Consider the following 22,101-nt stretch of genomic DNA (forward strand, 5'->3'; position numbering starts at 1 on the left):
GTACACGATACAACTCTGCGTAGCCATTCAGTGAGCCCCGTACAGCCTCTCCCGAGAGCGCCGTCCCCACCTGGGACGTGAGAACCCTCCGGGCAAGGAGTCCTCATGTGGTAGGGCAGGCTCCTCCTCTGGAAACTCACCTGAGGCCCCCAGGCTGGGGAGGGACTTGACGTCAAGTCTCTGCAACCACTCCACAGCCACGTCAGGCCAAGATTCCGATGCATCCTTCTGGGACTCAGTTTCCCTCTCTCCACGAGGGTGCGGTAGAACGTGATCACTCTTCGTAGACTTGCTTCAGAGATGGTAACAGGGAAAGGGGGCACCCGCAGGTGAAGATCTGACTCTCCTATCTGTTCCCCAATTCCACTTTTTCTGGTCTCTTTTGAAGGAAAGGTTTTAAGATCTTAAAAATATAAACATTTGAAAGGCCCCATACTTCCAGCTTTGAAGCTGCTGGAAACGGAAAGTGCTAAGATTGGCAAGTCTCCAAGTCTCCCGAGTGAAGCCAAGAAAACCAATCAGTGTGGAAGTGGGAGGAAACCGTTGCCAAACTTCCGCAGATGGGGGGGGCTGGGGGGGGGCAAGGCGGTGCACAAACCTGCCCTGTTGCCAGAAAACAGGACAGGGAAACGTGCTCCTTCTCCAAAGTTTGTTTCCTCGTTTCTGCCACTTGGGAGGCACGCCGACTGTTTACACTGAAAGAATCACGTGGGGGAAATAATGGAAAGAGATAAATGTTGTATTAGACAAACTTACTCACAGAGTGTGCTAGCTGCCAGCCGCGATGCCAGAAGGAAGAATGCTAGTTTTCGGGGGGAACCTGCTGGGCAATCCACTTTTCACATCCACGATTACATTTAAGTGAGAACGGGGATAGAACCCAGTCTGCCTGGGTTCCTGTGAGGTTTCTCTGAGTTTGTCCATTTACGTGCTTAGAAAAATGCCTGACACAGAAAACTAGTGACGGATGGGTCAGGGCTGTAATGAGTCCTCACCACGCCCCCTCGGACAACTTGTCCCCACCTCGGATCTCTGGCTCACCTCCCAGCTCAGAGAGGTTAAGCCACCTCCTCCCCAAGGTCCGTAGGCAGGCAGTGCAGGGATGGGGATCTAGGACCTGCTGCTTGTGAGCACTGGACACCTCCGTCACCCGCGTCACCCGCGTCACCCACGGCTCTAAAGGACAGCCAGTCCACACAATAGCACGTTCTTTGGGCTAACTTGGAAATCTTCTGTGTGGCTCACTTGAACTCTTAAGGCTCACAGGGCAGACCAAGCCCTGCATCAACGTAGCCATCCCAGCCTGGGCTCTGCACACGTGGGTTCTGGAAACGGTGGCCGGACTGGCCCGGTTGCTGGGCAGGAGTGCTGGGCTGGGCTGGAGGAGGAGGGAGGAAGTGCCCAGGAGGGCGGTGACATCACCACCCAGCCCTTGAAAGATGAGCTGTTCCCTCCACCACTTCAGCTCAGCTCCTAGGAGGGGTGAGGACTTCAGGCAGCCCTGCCGGACTGAGGGAGTGCCAAGGTGCCTGTGTGGCTCACTCTGGACAAGGGGGACCCCAGGCAGGGGCTGGTCCAGTCGCTTCTCCATCGCCAGGAGGACAGGAGGTCCCAGCACAAAGAGAGACCCAGCAGGTGAGTGTCCCACGGGCTGATTTCCCCGGGCTGGGGGGAAAGTTCCCTTCCTTTCGCAGTCCTGACAAGTAACTACAAGGGCTCCTGCGGGAGGAATTATCTTGTTTGTTCTAGGTTTATCTTCTCCCTGAATCGGGACAGGCATGTGTGTATTTGTGTGAACAATTTAGTGATTTGATTTTTATGGACTCTGGGTAGCTGCCTAGGACTTCAGCAATAGGAGGGAGCAGGGATGCCTGTGGGGTTTAGATTCTGGAACACAGCTCTTAACTCATGGGTGTGCTGCTCATGGGCTCCGTGTGACCCTGGACAAGTTGCTTAACCTCTCTGAGTCTCCGTCTCTCTGTCTGCAAAGTACTGTGCTTACTGGCTCCCAGGGTGGCAAGAGTTAAATCAGAGGGCAGAGGGGAGAGGGTCTGGAAATGCAGGGGAGGGGGGGCAGCCCAGAGTCGGTGGTAACTCAGGCAGGCTGAAAGCCCCTCCGTCTGATCCCAGTCCTGGTCCTGCCTGTCCAAGGCAGAAAGATAAATGTGGACACCAGTTCAGAGCCTGGGCTCCGCACAGGTTGGAGTTCCAGCTCTGCTCTCATTCCTTGCATAACATTTTTGAGCAAATTCTTTTTTCCCCATTTCCTGAGCATGGAGGTGACTTGGCAGGGCGGTAGAAGGGCAGACAGACATGGGCTCCCGCTTGCCTGTGAGGCCCACAGCTACAGCCCAGGATCCGGGCGGGCTGCTGAGGGCAGGTGGCTGCATGAGCCTGGGTCGGGGTGGCCGATGGGCGTCGCTCTGGTGGGCAGGTTAGAACTCACCTCCCTGAGTCACAGACTGTCTCTGGCTCCAGCGCACAGGAAGTGGGAACACTGGCCCAGGTGTGGGGCCATGGGGGGCCCTAGGCCAGCCCTCGAAGAGAAGGGCTCAGGCTGGGGCCAGGGTGAGCGACCCCAGAGGACACTGCCCACTCCCTCTTCTCGGGAGGAAAGCCCTTCCTGTGTCCTTCCAGGACCCCGGCAGCCGAGGAGTGGAGGGGAGCCCCACGAGTTTGAGGAAAGAGGACCTCTTCTTCTGTGGGGTGGAAGACAGGCAGGTGTGGGGTAGAGCCAGGAGAAGAAGTTTGGGAAAACACTGAGAACAAGAAGGCTCCCATGTCATTCCCTCCCGCGAAGCCTTAAGTCCCCATCCAGCCCTGCCTATACTCACAAAATCCCTGTGACCCCTGCTCCGAACCCCTCAGGCTAGAAGTGAAGATTGCTGGGACCGGGGAGGGGTGGGGGGTGGCTCAGCCTCTCTGGGACTCTGGCTCTGTCACTGACACACAGAGGAAGGTTCAGATGACTGACTAAGGACTTGGGTTAGACCAAATTTGAGAGATGCTGGCCAAGCGGGGACCACACAGGGGAAATGGCTGTGCCACGTGGTCTCGGCTAACACGGTGACAGCGTGTGGCCTGCAAGTTCAGAGTGGGACAAAGGGTCTGGTTTTACCAATGAAAACAGGGTTCTTCTCTCTCGGATCACGGCTGCCTCCCCTGCACGGAGAACCATGCCCAGCACCATGTAGGCCCTGGTCACTACCTGCAGAATGCTAGATGCATGGATGGATGGATGGATGGATGGATGGATGGATGGACAGATGGATGGATGGATGGACGGATGGATGGTTGGATGGACAGACGGACGGATGGATGGATGGATGAATGGTTGGATGGACGGATGGATGGATCGTTAGATGGATGGATGGATGGTTGATGGATGGATGGATGGATGGTTGGATGGATGGATGGATGGATGGTTGGATGGATGGACGGATGGACGGTTGGATGGTTGGATGGATGGTTGGATGGATAGATGGATAGATGGTTGGATGGGTAGAATCATCCTAAGTGACAGACACCCATCTGAAAAGGCTGCATGCTATATTATTTCAGTAATGTGACATTCAGGAAAAGGCAAAACTATGGGATTGTAAAAAAGATCCATAACTGCCGGGGATAAGGGGGAGAAAGGGGTGAATAGGGAGAGGACAGAGGATGTTTAGGGCAGCAAAACTGCATGTAGTGGTGGATACACATTATTACACCCATAGAATGTACAAGGGATCCTGTGGACTTTGGATGATAAAGACACGCCAATACAGGTATTCACTGTAGGAGATGCACTCCCTGCTAGGCAGTATTGATCATGAGGGAGGCTGTTGGTGTGTGGGGGCAGGGGGCTTATAGGAAGCTTCTGTACTTTCTGCTCAATTTTTCTGTGAACCTAAAACTGCCCTAATTTAAAAAAAAAAAAAAAAATCGAGCCTATTTAAAAAAAAAAAAAAAAAGGCACAAAGCAGATCTCTGTTGTTTTGAAGATTCAGTAGTCACTTAGAGTAGCTCAAGACCGTGAATCAAATGATCAGAATGTACTAAGATTTGACACCCAAGTGCATCGCTTCCAACACCTACCTAGTCTAGGAATCCCCTGATCTGTGAGTATCTTTCTTAGTGCACTTGCTTCCATGGACGGGGAGCTCACTATTTTGCCAGCCAGCCCACTCCATCTCAGAAGACTTCTGTGGTTAAGAAGTCCTTCTTTGGACTGGAGCTAAACTCCTCTCCCGCTGAACAATGAACCACTGTCTATTTCTTGGAGCTGGAGGGCACAAATTCTAGTCCTCATAGGCCCTCTCTGAGTTAAACCTCCACAGCTCCTCCACTAAGACACACTTTCTCCTGCAAACCCAAAGAGTCAGCTACCTCTTTGACTGTGTCATCAAAGTGGGATCTGGAGGTTACTGGAGGTTGGAAAAATATGAGATTCCCCCAGCCCCGTGGCCGCCAGTCATCATAGCACAAAGCAGGGTGGAACACACGTGAGTTCTGGGTTCGAGTCCTGACCGTTTACTGGTGAGGGATGCTCTCTAAGCCTGCTTTCTCCATTGTGCAATGGGGATCCTCCTTCCTGTTTCTGGGGACCACGGGGAGCCATAACTCCATCCGTGTTGGTACAGTGTGAGCAGGTATCAGGCTCACGGCTGGTGCCCACCTAGTGGAGGGACGGCTTACGGGGGCAAGAAGAGGTTCTGGGAACCTCAGAAGTGTTGCACTTTGCCCTGCAAAGGGGCCACTGCGTCTTGGGGATTCCCAGGGAAAGCGGCACCCCCGCACACATTTGCTCCTGTTCCCAGGCGACACATCCTTGGGTGGTGACAGCAAGAGCCCCGTCATACTTCCCTTCAGGGCTCAAACTTTAGGTTTCCCACCCCACCCCCTGCCCCAATGCCTGTGGGCCTCCTGATCTCTGGAGCCTGCAGAGCGTGGTCAGGTAGGGCTCAGAGAACTGGCTTCCAGACCCCGGATCCCACTCAGAAGGCAGCAGAGAGAGACCTCAGAGCAGTCACTTTGCTTCTCTGGGCCTCGCAGTGTGGCATTTGACAATCAGCTCTATCTGGACCGGACATCCCACAGGATGTTGTAAACTGTAGAATGCCTGTCACTCCAGTGGTTGCCATTGGCTGATCTGTACCCATGACTCCGTGTCTCCTCTTTCCTGAGGGTTCCCTGAGCGACCATGCTCCAGCGTGGCCATTGCCTGGCGGGGAAATACTGGCCGTTTCCAAACGTGGCTGATCATCCGGCCATATGGGGGCTGACTCCCTCCTCCCGCCAACTCCAGACCCCAGGGCCCTCTCCTGGGACTCTGCCTCCTGGCAGCCCCCCAGGATTTTGAGGCCGGTGGGTCTCTGTCCACATCCGGGAGACAAACAACCTTAGCAAAGGGCTTTCTGAGGGAAGCAACCTTGAGGAGACATCGGGCCCTGTCCCTCCTGGGACCAAAGCTACCCTCCCCAGGGGATGTTGTTAAATGTCGGCTAGTAAAGTGGGAGGGTGGGTGGACGAAAGGGCCTCTGGGCTCTCTTCTGACCAGAAATGTCCAGCAATGAATGGCTAGAATGTAAGAACATGGCGGGGAGATGAAAAGCCAGACCCGGCAGGAATGGGGGGCATCCACCGGGCATAGTGGGCTCAGGTGGGCAAAGGCCTGCGGACAAGGAGGTCCGTGCAGATGGTCTGTGGTAGCCAAAACAATGCGAAGCAAGGGACTCAAAGGAACTGGGGCACGAGGGGCAAAAGACCCCACATGGCAGCGATGCCTCACCCCCTCCCTGCCCCCTCCCTGCCCTCTCCCTGCTCCTCCCCCTCCCAGCTCTGAAGCCTTCCGCAGGGACCGAATCCCACCCCCACGCCTCCCCAGCCTCATGGCCTAGGACAACCCCTTAGCCTCTCCTAGCCTTGGTTCCTTCAGCTACAAATACTCATAGAACTGGAAACCTCCTCAGACGAACTGGGAGCTGCCTGCTGTGACTGATGCCTTCGAAGGGGGTGGTTGGTTTGTTAAATGCAATAGGGCAACCGTGCATTGGGATGCGTCTGCTCCCCTCCAACGACAGGGGCACACACAGTGCTCTACAGGCTCAGACGATGTCTGGAAGGAGCTGGGGGTGGGGGAGAGACCAGAGGGAGTGGGGGAGCAGAGCCAGGAGCCAGGCTTCCTGGTCACTGTATACACTTTCCTCCGTTTTGAAATTCTTATTATAAGCATGCATATCCCTTTGCAGAACTTATATATATACATGTACAATATATATAAATCATAAATGCATTACATATTACATATATTTCAATTTATGTGTATTATATATAAATCAAAATTTTATATATACATATAATTTATATATATACATATAAATCAAAATGGAAATAAGGAGACAAAATCCCCCAAGATTCCCACTCTCCATAGCCTGCCCTGCAGATGAAGGGAGGGGACAATTTCCCCAGTGGCACAGGCACCCAGGAACCAGTGCAGGGACAGGGCAGCAAGAGAACAGGAGGAACCCCAGGATAGGGGGACAGGCCGGCCCTCTGACTCATTTGCGAGTTTTTGAGGAAGTTCATTCGCTGAGCACCTGCTGTCTGGGGGCTCTGTGCTGGGCACCAGGGTGCTGCTGGGACCCAGAAACTGCTTGTCATGCTCATTCCCTGGAGAGGAGAGTTTTTCCTGTTACTTGTACGTGCATTTCCAGCCAAAGGAGAAATTAAACCCATCAAATAATCCAAGAAAGGAGAAGATGTTATAGAAAAAAATCAGTGTGATCAGTGAATTAGTGTAAGGAAACCAGCTAAAATCTGAGGTGCGGCTAACAAATTTGGTTGTAATGTAACCTTGAAGCTTAATAACGGTTTTAAAAGGATACTTGAAATTTAAAAAAAAAAAAAAAGTGGTCGTAATCTGGTCAGACTAAGCTGGTCACATCTGGGAGACAGAACTTTCTTGGACTAGCGCAGAGCAGGGCCGCGGGCGCACGGCGATCCCAAGCCAGACCCCAAAGAACCTGCTCCTCCCTGGGGAGGCTCAGCCAGGCCTCAGGGACGTCAGTCTCTATAGTGACAGTAAGGGTCATCTGGCCGTCAGAAGCCACAGACATTAAGCACTGGAACTTCTGAGTGTGGCGCTGGTCGCCTAGAAAGAAGGGGTGTCCCGAGAGGCCTCTTTGTCTCTGCGGACTAATATTGGGGTGGTGAGTTTCAGGCTTCATCTCTTGGCAGCCTCACCGTGTGAGCCGGCCGCACCCCCAAAGGCTCTGGGGCACCCATGAGAGGGCACCTTTCAGCCCACCAGCCTGAGCCTCAGGCCCCTGAGAGGGTCCCTTCCAGGGACTCCCACGGCTGCCATTCAGAGACAGACATCACTCTGCAACGTCCCCTTTGAGGGCCCATCTGGTCGCAGAGAGCAGGCTTCCCCCAAGGCGGCCTCCCGCCAGCCGCGATCCTGGGCCAGGGCAGGGATGGGAGACCGGGGACAAGTCTCTGACTTCTCTGAGCCACCCCTTTCTCACCCGCGTCAGGGCATAAAGCCGAGCATCCACGGCCATCGTGTGGCTGCTGGAACAGGACATGCGTGCAGGTGCCCACACGAGGCCACCCTCCGCCTGTCCCTGCCTTCCTGAGCCACTGCCCAGTGATGCTTTGGGCTCAGAGGGCTGCCCACGAAGTCCGCAGAGTCTGGTGCGAGAGGCAGCAGGGGCCCCAGAAACTCCCACACAGCACTGCCCCAGCAGCCCCTGCTGCCCTCCCCAGGGGACCCGGGACAGTCACACGCACATCTTGTTCCCAAGCACCCTGAACCCAGAACCAGTGGCAGGGTGTCCACTGTGCCCTCCCTGGGGCTCTGTCACCACCAACAGATACACACACACACACACACACACACTATACACCCCACACACACATGTACACACACCCCACGTACATGAACAATACCACACACACCACATACACACACAACAATACACACACATACACCACAAACCACATACACACACAATACACACATACCACACACACATACATCTCACACCACATACACATGCCACACACATACACCATAAACCACATACATACACAATACACACAATCACAAATACACACATACACCCCACATACACACACCACACATAAACTATGCACACCACACACATACATCACAAACAACAAAATACATACACACACGCACACAGACACACACCTCACAAACATACATATCACACACAGAGACCAGACACACACACCCACAGATACACACACACACACACACACACACACACACTGCCTCTCTGCGTCCTACACATCCCCACACACAGCTTGTGATGTGTCTATTATGTCTGAATCGTCTTTGGGGGCAGTTTTCCCAGAAGGCCTAGAGCCGGGGACAGCGGAGGGTGTGCTTCCATGGGGAAGAGGGAGCAGTGGGAGAAACACGGCACAGGAGACCGCCCGGTGCCACCTGACGTGTGTCTCAGCCCGACCTCTGGGCTCCCTTGCCACCAAACACTATCGCAAGTGCTTCTTCCAATGAACCCACAAGAAGAGATGCTCTCCCTACTTGAGAGTCAAGGAAATGTCTCCAGAGCTGAAATGGAGCTCGTGAGAGGCCTGGCTAGGTTGGGAGCTGGTCGGGTTCTTCCCATGAGGACATCACGCCTCCCTGGAGAGGCGACGGTATTGAGAGAAGGACCCCTCGGCCTGGGTGCTTCCCACAGTGGGACGTAGCCCGGAAGCCCCAGCTAGGTGCCAGCAGCCGTGACGGGGACCCTTGCACGCCCCTGGCCACAGACCCATGTTTACTGTAAGAATAAGTATCAGCCACGGGGATTTTCCTTGCGAGCAGCCTGGGGAGCTTCTTTCAAGAGTCTTGTTTGGACTGTGGTAGCTGCAGCGGAGGGGCAGCGGAGGCCCACGGGGCAGTCACCGCACAGAAAACCCCTTACATCTGAGGGATGCTGGAAATGACCATCGTTCCTGAGTCAGGAAAGGGAGCTGGGGCCTCATGAGGTCCTGGGTGCCAGGGGGGACCCTTTGTGTCCTCACCACATCCTGCACGCCGGAGATGAAGCTCCTTGTCCGACGAGTGGGGGACCCAGTCTCAGAGAGGCCCCCCCCCCTTTGATATCACATCCTGAAGTAAATGTCAGAGCTGGGATCTGAAGGCCGCCAGTGAGTCTATCAACCAAGGTCTTCACTACACAGCAAATTTGCCTCACACGTCCCAGTGGGCTGGACCGAGGGTGACTAGGGGAGGCAGTTGAATAAACCAGGGGTAAGGGGCACGCCTGGGTGGTTCAGTAGGTTAAGCGTCTGCCTTTAGCTCAGGTCACGATCCCAGAGTCCTGCGATCGAGTCCCACATCAGGCTCCCTGCTCAACAGGGAGCCTGCTTCACCCTCTGCTGCTCCCCCTGCTTGCGCTCTCTCTCTGACAATTAAATAAATAAAATCTTAAAAAAAAAAAAAAAAACAGATTCAGGGGAACAGGGGGAAATGCCAGGCAACAGACCAATGAAGGAAAACGAAGCTGGCTTCAGGTTTTCTGCAGCTACAAATCCACCAGACCCCAACAGAGGAACACCTACAGATACAGGAGGGAGATGCGCTGTGATACTGAAAGGTCCTCCAGGAGGAAAGGCAGCAGAAAGACATGCTCAAATCTAAGAGGCTCCTAAAACATGCCGTCCCTGCAACTGTCAGGGAAAAAATCACGCAGAGACAGAGCCCAGGCGACAGAGGCATGATTCAAGATCTAGAACAAGGGTTGGGAAGGATTTGCTCCTGATCTTTTCCTTTGTTTCTCGGGGTCCCCAAATTCGGAAAATCAGTCTGAGCCCTCTGACCCTGAGGGCTTATGCCTGGTAGTACGCCGCATCTTCCCAGAAGTTTCCTCAGCAGCAACTCATCTGGGTACTTTCCCCGGGTTTGAGAAGCCTGCTGAATCCACCTGCTCAGAGCTGGTGGCTGAGTAAACAGGAAGCCACTGAAGAAACAGTTCATAAATACTTTAGACATCTCATTTTAAATGAAAACATGATTGCGTATTTATCGGTTTTTATGTAAGCAAGTCTTCTCCCTTTGAACACAAGTTGGCTTGTTATCTTCTTTACATAAGCTGACCCATAATTCATTTCCTATGTTTTTAAAAATAGGAGAAGACTATGGTCATATATGGTCTCAACCCAGATTTTACTTAGCTTATTTAAGTACTTCATTACAAAAGTAATATATGTCCTTCATTTTTAAAAAATTGGAGGCTACTACAAAGAATAAAAAAAAATGCAAAAGCAACCAAGGATCCCCCACTCAAAGGCAAACACCACCAGTTAATAATTTAGTGTTTGCCTACCGTGTTGTATATAAAATGTAGTGCCCTGCTTTTTTTTTCTGCTTGACATGATAACAGAAATATTTTTTTTTTGTAAACTGTTTGGAACATCATTTTTTCCTAAAGATTTATTTCTTTATTTGAGAGAGACAGAAAGAGAGAGCACAAGCGAGAGGAGCAGAGGGAAAGGGAGAGAGAGAACCTCAAGCAGGCTCCTTGCTGAGTGGAAAGACCAATGCAGGGCTCGATCTCATGACCCTGAGATCACCACCTGACCCAGATCCGGGAGTCTGATGCTTAACTGACTGAGCCTCCCAGCAGTCCCTAGAGCATCATTTTATATATATTTAACCAATTTCCTGGTCCTAAATATTTTGGTTGTTTTTATTTTCCTCGTCTAAATGCATGAAGCTTTTCCTGTCCTTTTGATTCTTTTCAGAAATACCAAGCAACAAGGAAAGGGAATGTTTTAGATGCTTGATTTGCTTCATCGAATTATCCAAGTTGAATTTTCTGGAGACAGGATTGGGAACCACTCCACCCTCTCCTGCCTGACTATATGCAGAAAAGATATCCAAGCCATATCCCCCTGCTTTTCTCAGTCTGAGACTGGTCCACTAAAATGCTTGCGAATCGGATTGTTTTTATGTTGTATTGGCCGCAAAGGGTGTCTCCAGGAATCAGGCAGCCAGAGACTGGAGAGAGGGATCTGACATCTCATCAGATGCAAACTCTTGCTAACAGCGATCCTCACTGAGAACCTATTAAAAACCAATCCTATTTTCCCAATAAGGAAACTGAGGCCCAAAGAGGAGGCTAAGGGACCTGGCAGTAAGCAGGGACACAGGATCGTGGCCTGCATTCCTCCTGCGGCAGGCTTCAGAGCAGAGTGTGTAGGGGGTGAGCAGTTTGGAAACATCCTCTGCCTGGCACAGATTCACAGTGGGCCCAAACTGGAAAATCGTAAGGGAAGAGACAAGCTAGTGCATGTCAGAAATTCTCCTCGACCCAGCTCAGGAAGTGGGAATGTTCTACCTGCTTTAACCCCAGAAATGATGGATCCTGGGGACCTGCACCCCATGCCCCAATCCAGCCGGCTCTGCAAAGGTCTCAGAGCCCTGGGCAAGTCTGCAAGACCCCTCGTGGCGGCTGGGCTGCAGACCACAGTTCCTGAGCTGGATTACATGAAGACATAACAGTGCTCTGATGTTCGACCCCCTTTCCCCATCCTACCCCGACACCACCCCCCCCCACCCCTGCCACAAGAAGGCAGCTGGCGAGGGTGATAAATGCAGACATTGGTCTAATGCTGTACTCTGCAGTTCATAGCTCGCTGGTCTTCTGGGGGTTAGCAACCTCTCTGAAGTTCATTTTGCACCCGGAAACGAGGTGGTGTCATACCCCGTGTAAGTCTCTCACAGTGTTGGTTGGAGAATTAAGGGAGATCAGGTCTGTGAATCGCCTGACATAGAGTTGACAGTCCTAGGACCTTCACATTATATGAGTTTCATATATGGTCTCAACCCAGAAAGGCCAAGGAGTGACATGGCCATGGCATGGAATGAGGCAGCTCCAAGTAGTCATAGGGCTTTAATCGGTAGAATTTAAGGAATCTTGGTCCAGATACACTGAAAATACTTCTCAAACTTTACTTGAACACCTCCAGTGACAGGGAACTCACTACTGCAAAAAGCAATGCAATTCGGCAAAACTCATCAGCAGCTATACTGTCTGCACTGAGCATTTAGAGAAGCAAGGGCCCTGTCCTGTGCTCAAGGGACTGACCATATGGCAGTTGGAATGGGTGTAAAGAAAAAAGAAAATGCATGTGTGTGCACGTGTGTGTGTGTGACCTGAGCCTGTTTAGTTGTTTATTAAAATGAGGACAATACTATGAGCCTCCCCTTCACTGCCCCTCTTCTTACAGGACTGAGGGGAACCCAAGGACACGGAAGCACTTTTACACAGAGGCCCCAGGCCTGCTCTGCCCCCAGACTGCTGAGGCTCAGTTTCTTTATCTGTAAAATGGGGCTATTGGTGCTGACCTAGCATTGTGGTGAGGGTTTCATGACTTACTCTGTGTTATGTGCTCAGAGCAGACGGTACACACATTCTCTATCGATGTCACCCTCCTCAACCTCATCCGCCCTTCCAACAAATCTTCCCCAGGCCCCTGCTATGGGCCAGGGCCGGTTCCCGGAGGTGGGGGTCCAGTGGAGGGAAAGGTAGAGGCATCTCCTGCAGTTCCAGCCACCCCCCACACACACACACACCCCGACCTGGCAGGAAGAGATACAGCTAAGGGAGCTGTGTACACAGAATGTGCTCAGACATAACGGGCGCACAGGGGCTGGGGCCTCTCTGCAAAGACAGCTCAGCGGGTCTCTGGAGGCCTCCTGGAGGAGGTGGCATGGAGATGAAGCCACAGGATGACCAGGAGTTGGAAGGGCCCTTCGTAGAGGGAGAAGTGGGCAGGGAGGCAAAGAGGTAGACCTCCAACCAAGACGCGCTGGGGCCCAGCAGGCTCAGAGCCAATGATATACTGTCAGGAACCCTGTGAGCTCATGGACACATCACACGGGCTTGGCATCAGCCCTGATAGGAATATTTACACTATGAGAATCTGCCCCCCACCAATCACCAAGAGCCAGCTGTTAACATCCACCAGAAGCCCACACGCCTGCCTCTCGGTTGGCTGAACCAGCCCACCACCCTCATCAGGACAGGTGTCCCAAGGACTAAGGCCAGGACAGCAGGAGCCCCTCTTCCTCCTGCAAGCTGTCCTGGGCAAGTCCGAGGCATGGCAGGAGTATTTCCTGAAGGAGTGTCACTGGGAGTTCCCTCTACACCACAGGCTGGCCAGGGATCCTATGACTCCGTCCCTGGGGCAACTCAGGATGAGTGAGGTGGGCAGTGGAGGGGGCAGTTCTCAGGCACAAGCTTTCCTGACAAGGACAGACAAACCTGGCTTTTCTGGGGCTCTAGATTGGCTGCAGAAGGCAGACAGATCAGGATGCGGGCAAAACTGCAGCAGGAGAAGCAGAAGCAGGAACAAAAGAACCCATTAAGGTTTTGTTCACACCTGCCTTCTAGGGAGAGAAGGGATCACCTAGATCCAGCAGGTGGAGACAGCCCAGGGGACCCCACTCCCCGGCTCCCTTCCTCCCTCTACAAGCCCCTTCAAGGTCACTGACCCACTGTGGTCATCCACACCTCAACCCCCTCCAGAGTCCATCCTGCCCGGCATCTCCCATCTGTGCATCCCCTCTTCCTGCCTCTCCCACTCCCTCCAATGCCATGGCTGCCTTAGCCCCCCGACTCTCAGCCTTCCGGTTATGGGAAGCCCCTAAGCTCTCCAGAATGACGGTGTCTATCACACCCCGACAATACCATGCTTCGGCTATTCAAGTGTCTGAATGCAAAAGCATGAAGATGAGACCCCCAGGTGAGAGCCATATGGTTGGGGTCACCTGGTGTGATCGTGTCCTCCAGGAAGCCTCCCGTGCTCTGCCCTTTAGGCATACTCCAGCCAGCTGGGAGATTCCTGAGGGCACGGGCTGGCTCTAGTTTATCATTACAGTGACACTCTAAAGAGACACCGTCCCGAGAGGTGCCGGGGTTTGAATCCCAGCTCTATGAGGCACTCACTGCGTAATTCTGGCCTCTCTTTTCTCATCTGTGAAAGGGGACAGTAGTAGTCCTTCCATCTAACGTGGTTGTGGAGTTCCTCAATTAATTCACGGAGAGCACTTAGAACACTGCTTGGCAGTCACAGTAAGCACTATAAACAGGCCAGCACGTGCCCTGGTAGGTAGCACACAGTCAGCCCTCATAAATGGACAGAGTGAGTGATGTAGAAACAAACAGCTTATTGATTATATATTGAAATGATATTTTAGATACACTGACATAAAAATATAGCATTAAAATGACTTGAGCCTGCTTCTTTTTCCATTTTTTGGTGGTGTTATTTTTCAAATGCGGATACTAGAAAATTTAAGATTACTTCATTAAAATTAGATCTCCCCTGGACAGCACTGCTCTACGCTGAGGGAAACCAAAGAACCAAGACTCAGGTTTCACGAACAAGTGAATTGATAGGAAGAGAAAGCAGAGTGAGAAATGTCATAAATAATAAATAATAAATTAAGAGAGATGCAAGAGACATACCAACCAATGCAATATGTAAAGTAATTTGGGTTCTGATTCGAGAAAATAACTGTGGGGCACCTACCGGCTCAGAGGGTAGAGTGCGCGACTCTTGATCTCAGGGTGGTGAGTTTGAGCCCCGCGCTGGGTGCTGAGCCTACTTAAAAAAAAAAGAAGAAGAAGAAAAGGAAAAAAGACTTGAAAAAAATAGGACATCATGAATAGCACATCATGAGACCATCAGGAATTGGAACGCTGCCTGGAGAGTTGATGCTAGTAAATTATTGCTGATTTCTTGTAGATGTGTTAATGGATAGGCATAGGCACAGACACTTCTCGAAAAGAGTCCTTATCTGATAGAGACACACCGTGAAGTATTTACAGAATCAAGGGTAGGTGTGTGAGATTTGCTCTAAGTCTCACAGGAGAGGTGGGGTGGGTTTTGGTGTGAAAAGAGACAAGACTGACCGTGAGTTGGCTCTTACAGAGGCTGGGTGATGGGTACGTAGAGTTTCATGATGGCAGCGTGTCAGCCTGTATATATTTTCAATGCTTTCTGTAACAATAAGCTAAAAAACAAAAATGAAGAGACAAACCTGGGGCTCTGCCTCGGTTCCATTCCTGGTGGCTTCACCTCACTAGCTGGGCCTCAGTTTGCACATCTATGAAATGGGCGAGTAACAAGAGTCCGTGTGCTATATAGGATTGGGGCGTTGAAATGTACAGAAAAAATACCTTTATTTTGGAGGCGCTTTAGGCATCGTCACCGGTCTTCGCAATACCCTTCTATGGAGGTTATCCTCATTTACCTACGGGGCTCGGTCTCCTGCCACAGGTCATTGGCTTGCCTGTGTCCGTGGCTTGCCCGTGTCCGTGATATCAGTACCTGTACGGGGGACTGAGAGACAATTTTCCCACACTCTCTGCCTCGCTGATCCTGGGAGACTCAAGGCCCGTTCCTCTGCAGCTCAGCGCTAAGGAACATGCTCCCCTGCCACTCCTTTCTAGAAAACGTCTAACACAGGCTGAACTGGAGCTCTGGGATTAGGTCTGAAGGTTGCCTCTCTGGGTTCCTGCCACTCCTTTCTAGAAAACGTCTAACACAGGCTGAACTGGAGCTCTGGGATTAGGTCTGAAGGTTGCCTCTCTGGGTTCCAACGGTCTCCACCTCCCGAAGCAGAACTGGGCAGAGGGCCATAGTCCCGGCGTGGGGGCCAGGCTCAGACCTGACTATGGCTTTGTCTTGGGCAGGCCTGGCAGGCGGGGCCAGGCCCCAGGATCCTCAGAGGAAGGCAGGCAGGGAGACATGCTTCCGGGTGAAGGGAAGCTTACTAAGCCTGACTCATTCCTTCCGTCACCATAAATTCCTCTGGATGCCAGCAAGCGAGAGGATGCCCCTGGAACAGCACTGTGCCGACACCCCCCTCCCCCCCACCCCTTGCCTGTTTCTCCGTGGCTGCCCATTTCCTCTTTAGGGACATGGATGTGCAGCAGCCTCCAGAACTATCTATCACACCTCCTTATTGGAATTGCGGAACTGCGCTCCCAGAGGTGACAAGGCACTGACTCCAGGTCACACTGGTGCTCAGCGAGAGAATGGAGATGGTCCTTGAAGGATGGCATCAGGGTGTAGCTTGACGTCCAAGCTCTTTAGTCCTGCCCAGTGTGTCCGTGCTCTTCCCCACTGTGTCTCATGACAAGCACACGGGGAGTGGAAGTGTGCTGAAGGAACAAAGGGTCAGGAAGTGAAGGCACAACAGAAAGAGTCCCTTTAGAGCCGAGATCTCAGACGTCACACTGTGCAGGAAGGCACAAAACTCCACCTGCCCCTAACTGGGCATTCTCCGCTGTCTCTCTTGCACGCCCCTTGGCAGGACCCAAACCACTTTATGCCACGAGGGGTTGTTTTTTTTCTCTACAGCTGGCTCCCAGTCTCTGTTTATTATGTCTTCCTCCTCCTCGTTTTATAAACCAGTGGTGTGAGAAGACACAGTAAACATTTGCATGTGGCCAAGGCCCCCGGCCAGCTGCCCTCTCCTCCTACCCCAGCAGGCCCACGGCCACCCCTAGGCCACCAGGACCCTCCAGAAGCTAGAGAGTCTGCAGAAGAAATGAGCACTCTTCAGTACACCCGAACCTGAGCCTTTCCCGAGGAACTGCTTTTCTGGAAAGCACATTCCCTCCGGACCCACAGCCTTCCTTTCTCGCAAGGCTCTCTTGCAAAGATTTGTTTCCTCCCTTTATAAATTATTTACACACTCATGATATCAACCCCAGAACATACAGGAGAGGGGAAAGGACACCATTCGAATCACACTTAGGCAGCCGCTCTTAGGTCTCGTGTATGCCCCTGTGCATGGACTAGGGATGTGAGGTGGGTTTTTAAACATGTTCACAATCAGACAATATTAGCACCCAGCACTTTCTTCCACATGGGATGGGGACAGTGGTGGCGTGATTTAAAAAAAAAAGAAAGAAAAGAACATGAGGTCTGGGTACCAGGATTCCAGGACCTGGCTTTGAGGTTGAGTACTGCCACTAGCTGGCTGTGTGTCCTGGGGAAATGCCCACCATCTCTGGGCCTCTGTCTCCACTTCCGTAATGTGAGTGTGTCTGATGAAATGTTCAAAATGATGCCCTTCTTACCCTGATATGCCAGGATCCTGTCAGGTTAATCTAGGAAGAGTTTGTAGGGGTGAAAGGAAGAAGGAACGTGGAAGAGGTTTGGTACAAGAATCCCATGCTTCAATTAAGACAGTCCTCGGGCTCTGACCCCAATGGCCCCTGTCCTATGAGTGCCTCCAGACCCCTGATCGCCTCTGGCTGGCTCCAAACTCCTAAAAGACCACTCCAGCTGGAGATCGGCAAGGCCTTGGCTGGGGTCTCTGGCTGGCCCTTACTTGCTGTGTGACTTTAGACATCTCATCAACCTCTCTGGGCCTCAGTTTTCCCTTCTGTGAAAGAGGGTGGGGTAGGTTGAATTTTTGCTTTTTAAGGAAAATTCTTTCCTCCAATAAAATTGTGTCACAGTAACCTGATACAGAGCAGATTGGAAGGGAAAGCTAACATTTAGGGAGCATTGAATATGTATCAAGCGTTGCTCTAAGTACTTTGCAATCCTTAACTTCCTTATATTGTCAGCAAAGAAGTAGGGGCTATTAGTAGGCATGCCCATTGGATGGATTAAAACACTGAGGTCTGGAGGGGTTCGGCTGCTTGTCCGAGGTTATACACAGCTAGTACCTGTTGCAGCTCGGATTCCGACCTGGTTGGATCTCAGTTATGAAACCCCAGTCCCATGCCATTCCCATCACTTGGGGTATCTCCAGGTACCGAGCCCACGCTCTTCCACATTCGCACACGTACACACACACACACACACACACGTGCGCGTGCGCATACACACACCTGTGGCTGTCCCTCTGTAGCCCACCCACCAAGCTCCCTGCTCAAGCCCCAAACCAAAGGCCCAGGGACCGCCCATTTCCCAGTCCTGCGCCATTCCCCAGCGGTCCCCAAGCAGCCCGCTGGACTGCCCCCGCCATCCCCTCAGGCTGCAGCCACCCACACCCCCGACCTGGGAGCAAAGGCCAAGAGGTGGGAGCACAGGAAATGTCCTGGGGGGACCAGGGGAGGGGCAACTGACCTTAAAAATAAGACTGTCAGTGGCTTTACCGGCAAAATGGTTTGAGGACAGCAGAGAACTGCAATTGGGGACACATAAGCTACAGCAAAACCTTGGCCAAGCGAAGAGATTAAAGGAAAAAAGGCTTTTCTACGGAGAGAAGGGCAAACTTGGCTGGGGGGCAGCTGTTATAAACAAAAGCCTATCGGAGAGAACCGGGAGTTCCAAGCATAGTGATTTCTCATTGGCTGAGCTGTGACTGTCTCTCATTGGCTGGGCTGTTGCTGGGTCAGAAGACAATCTTCCTTCTTTCTTTGGGGGGGGTGGGGGGTGGGGGGTGGGGGGTGGGGGGTGGGTGCATGCTTTCCTCCGTGCTATAAAGGGCTATAAAGAGTGGGGTGATGTGAGAGCTCCCCCTGCTGGCCTCCTAACTCCATTTTATTTCTTTAGTTTTGGGGGAGGCATATTTACTTTCCTATGTATTTCTTTTCTTTTCAAATTTTTATTTATATTCTTATTAGTTAATATATATATATATGGTAAAATTGGTTCCAGGTGTAGAATTTAGTGATTCATCATTTATATACAACACCCAGGGCTCATCACAAGTGCCCTCCTGATACCTATCACCCCTGTAGCCCTTCCCCTCCCCACCCACCTCCCCTCCAGCAACCCCAGTTTGTTCTCTATCATTGAGAGTCTCTTAGGGTTTGCTTCCCTCTCTCTCTTTCTCTTTTTCCCTTCCCATATGTTCATCTGTTTTATTTCCTAAATTCCACATATGAGAGAATTAGCGTAATACCCTCTCATTCCATCCACATTGTTGCAAATGGCAAACTTTTATTCTTTTTGATGGCTCAATACACACACACACACACACACACACACACACACACATCTTTATCCATTCATTAGTCGATGGACATTGGGCTCTTAACATAATAGGGCTATTGTTACTAATGCTGCTATAAACACTGGGGTGTATGTGCCCCTACAAATCTGTATTTTTTTTATCTTTTGGCTAAGCCGACCTCATTTTATTTTTTTGGTTTTTTTTTTTTTTAATTTTTTTAGAGAAGGACATGGGGAGAGAGGCAGAAGGAGAGGGAGAGAGAGAATCTTAAGCAGGCTCCGACATGGAGCCAGATGAAGGTCTCAGTTTCACGACCCTGAGATCATGACTTGAGCCAAAATCTAGAGTCAGATGCTTGACTGAGCCACCCACACGCTCCAAACTGACCCCATTTTATTTTATTTTATTTTATTTTAAGATTTTATTTTTCCACTTGACAGAGATCACAAGTAGGCAGAGAGGCAGGTGGGGGGGGAGGGCTGGGGGGGGGGAACAGGCTCCCAGCTGAGCAGAGAGACCAACACAGGGCTCCATCCCAGGACCCTGAAATCATGGCCTGAGCCGAAGGCAGGGGCTTAACCCACTGAGCCACCCAGATGCCCCAAACTGACCCCGTTTTATTTATTTTTTTAATATTTTTAAAGATTTTATCTATTTATTTGGCAGAGAGAGACCACAAGTAGGCAGGGAGGCGGGCAGAGAGAGAGGGAAGCAGGCTCCTGGCTGAGCAGGGAGCCCGATGTGGGACTTGATCCCAGGACCCTGAGATCACGACCTGAGCCGAAGGCAGTGACTTAACCCACTGAGCCACCCAGGCGCCCAACTGTCCCCATTTTAAATGAGGTTTCTCTTTATTCCATTGCATAGGCACTAAGAAAATATATTACATGGAAAGAGCTTGGAATAAAGGAATGATTCATCGATAACAATAAACAAATGTCATGCTAATAGCTATGTGTAGGGATGAACTCTAGGAGATCTGAACATGTTTAAATGCTATTTACTGTGCGGTTACATTATCTTTTTTTTAATGTTCTATTTTTCTTTTTTTACTTTTTTCCTCACCTCCCCAGTGTCCAACACCCAGCCATCCCATTCTTCCTACCTCCCTCCCCTCCAGCAACCCTCGGTTTGTTTCCTGAGATTAAGAGTCTCTTATGGTTTGTCTCCCTCTCTGGTTCCATCTTGCTTCATTTTTCCCTCCCTTCCCCATGATCTTCTGTCTTGTTTCTCATATTCCTCAGATCAGTGAGATCATATGATAATTGTCTGTCTCTGACTGACTTATTTCGCTCAGCATAATACCCTCTAGTTCCATCCACATCTTTGCAAAGGGCAAGATCTTGGGTTTTTTGATGGTCGCATAGTATCCCATTGTGTGTGTGGCGGGGGGGGGGGGGGGGGGTGTATGGTCACATTATCTGCCAAAACAAAAAGGGAAGGTGTTAGGATGTCAGATGATGTTGCCCAATCATGAAAACTCCAAATCCCAATGTGGGGAAAAGAAGCAAAACGGTGCTGAAAAGAATAACCTTCCATAATAAGCAAAAGATAAAGGCTGAACCGGGCTCCGGGTCATCGGAGGGCAAGCAGAGTCCGGCGAGTGCGCCCTCCCCTCTGAGGCAGAACACAGAGTAGCCTCGGGCCTCGGCCTCTCTTGCCTTCTCTGTAAATGTTTCCAAAACATTCCAGGCCTGCAAAGTGTGCAAATGCCAGAAGAGCCCACGTGGTAGGACTGGGTCCTCTGATTCTGCTCTCGAGGAGTTCCTAGAATGGGGGTTGACTTCCCAGAACCTGACGCTTCCCCAGAGATGACTTTGACCTTTCTTCAGGACAAAAGAGAAAAGGGTCCCCTGGAAACTGTGCCCAGGCCACGCTTCTGCCCTGCCGCGGAGGCCAACCCGGTGCAGGAGGCCGCCGCCTCCTCCCCGCCCCCGCCCCACCCGTGTTTACTGTGGCCCATTCTCTTCCCTGGTGACTGGCTATAAACGGCCCCTTCCCGGGACCGCGGAGATCAGAGTTCAGAGGAAAGCGTCTGTGCTGGGGAGGTGTCCAGGGAGGGCTCTCCCATGTGCCTCGAGACGACGTCGGCTCTTTCTGACCCTGGCCTTGATTCTGAATTGCTGCGGGGCCGGAGAGAGTCCACTTACAGGCGAGTGTCTTTCGAGAGACTGGGACGTGCAAATCCGCGCAGGCCCGGCGGGCTGGCAAGATGAGGAAGACGCCCTTCCCCCCAGGATGCCCAATACCGTGGGATAGACGGCCGCACAAACACACCACACACATCACACACGCCACCCACACACACCACATACATACACACAACACATACCACACACACCATACACATATCAAACACACACACAACACAAGTACACACCACACACACAACACAACATGGGATAGATGGGCACACAACACACCACACAACACTCACCATACACATACCACACACAACACACAATACACACCACACACACTGCATAGACTGCACAACACACCATATACCCACATCTCCCACATACCACACACACCACCACACACCCCCTACACACATACACAACATGCACCCATCTCACACACAACACATACCTCACACACACCCCACACACATACCATACACACACACCATGCACACAGCACACACATACATACCACACACACCACACAACACACACCATATACATACACACCACACACACATCATACATATACTACACATGACACACACACAACACACACAAACACACCACACACACTGCATAGACCACACAACACACACCATATACACACATCTCCCACATACCACACACACACCACATACATACACAACATACACACATCACACACACAACACACACCTCACACACATCACACACATACCATGCACACACTATACACATACACATTGCACACAACACACACCATACACATACACACCACACATACCACACACACCACACACCATACACATATACACACCACACCTACACACCATGCACACACCACACACATACACACCGCACACACCACACAATCCATACCATGCACACACACATAATCACACACCACACACGCACATCTCACACACACCCCACACACATACACAACACATCCCAGCGACACACTCACCTCTCTCCATCCCGCTG

General features: G+C 51.5%; 1 protein-coding gene and 1 long non-coding RNA gene across 6 annotated transcripts in view; one reads left to right on the top strand and one right to left on the bottom strand.

Annotated features, from left to right (window-relative positions):
* Window positions 1–875: 875 nt before the first annotated feature.
* The window catches only part of BDKRB2 (bradykinin receptor B2), a 53,076-nt gene continuing 31,850 nt past the window's right edge, over window positions 876–22,101 (top strand). For 2 of the 5 annotated variants that reach the window (XM_045073356.1, XM_004754733.3), the window contains exon 1: window positions 876–1,635. The gene's annotated coding sequence lies outside the window, so the exon portion shown is untranslated. The remainder of the gene's footprint in view (window positions 1,636–22,101) is intronic. The other 3 variants (XM_004754732.3, XM_045073352.1, XM_004754735.3) reach the window with 3 other exon arrangements.
* Window positions 14,920–18,301, bottom strand: LOC106006038. The gene is made up of 3 exons (XR_001179889.2): window positions 18,121–18,301; window positions 15,210–15,372; window positions 14,920–15,043 (listed from the first exon to the last, which is right to left on the bottom strand). It is a non-coding gene; the product is annotated as an uncharacterized LOC106006038 (long non-coding RNA).

This window comes from Mustela putorius, unplaced genomic scaffold (genome assembly GCF_011764305.1).
Source record: "Mustela putorius furo isolate JIRA1106 unplaced genomic scaffold, ASM1176430v1.1 tig00000129_pilon_pilon_pilon, whole genome shotgun sequence".
NCBI lineage: Eukaryota > Metazoa > Chordata > Mammalia > Carnivora > Mustelidae > Mustela > Mustela putorius.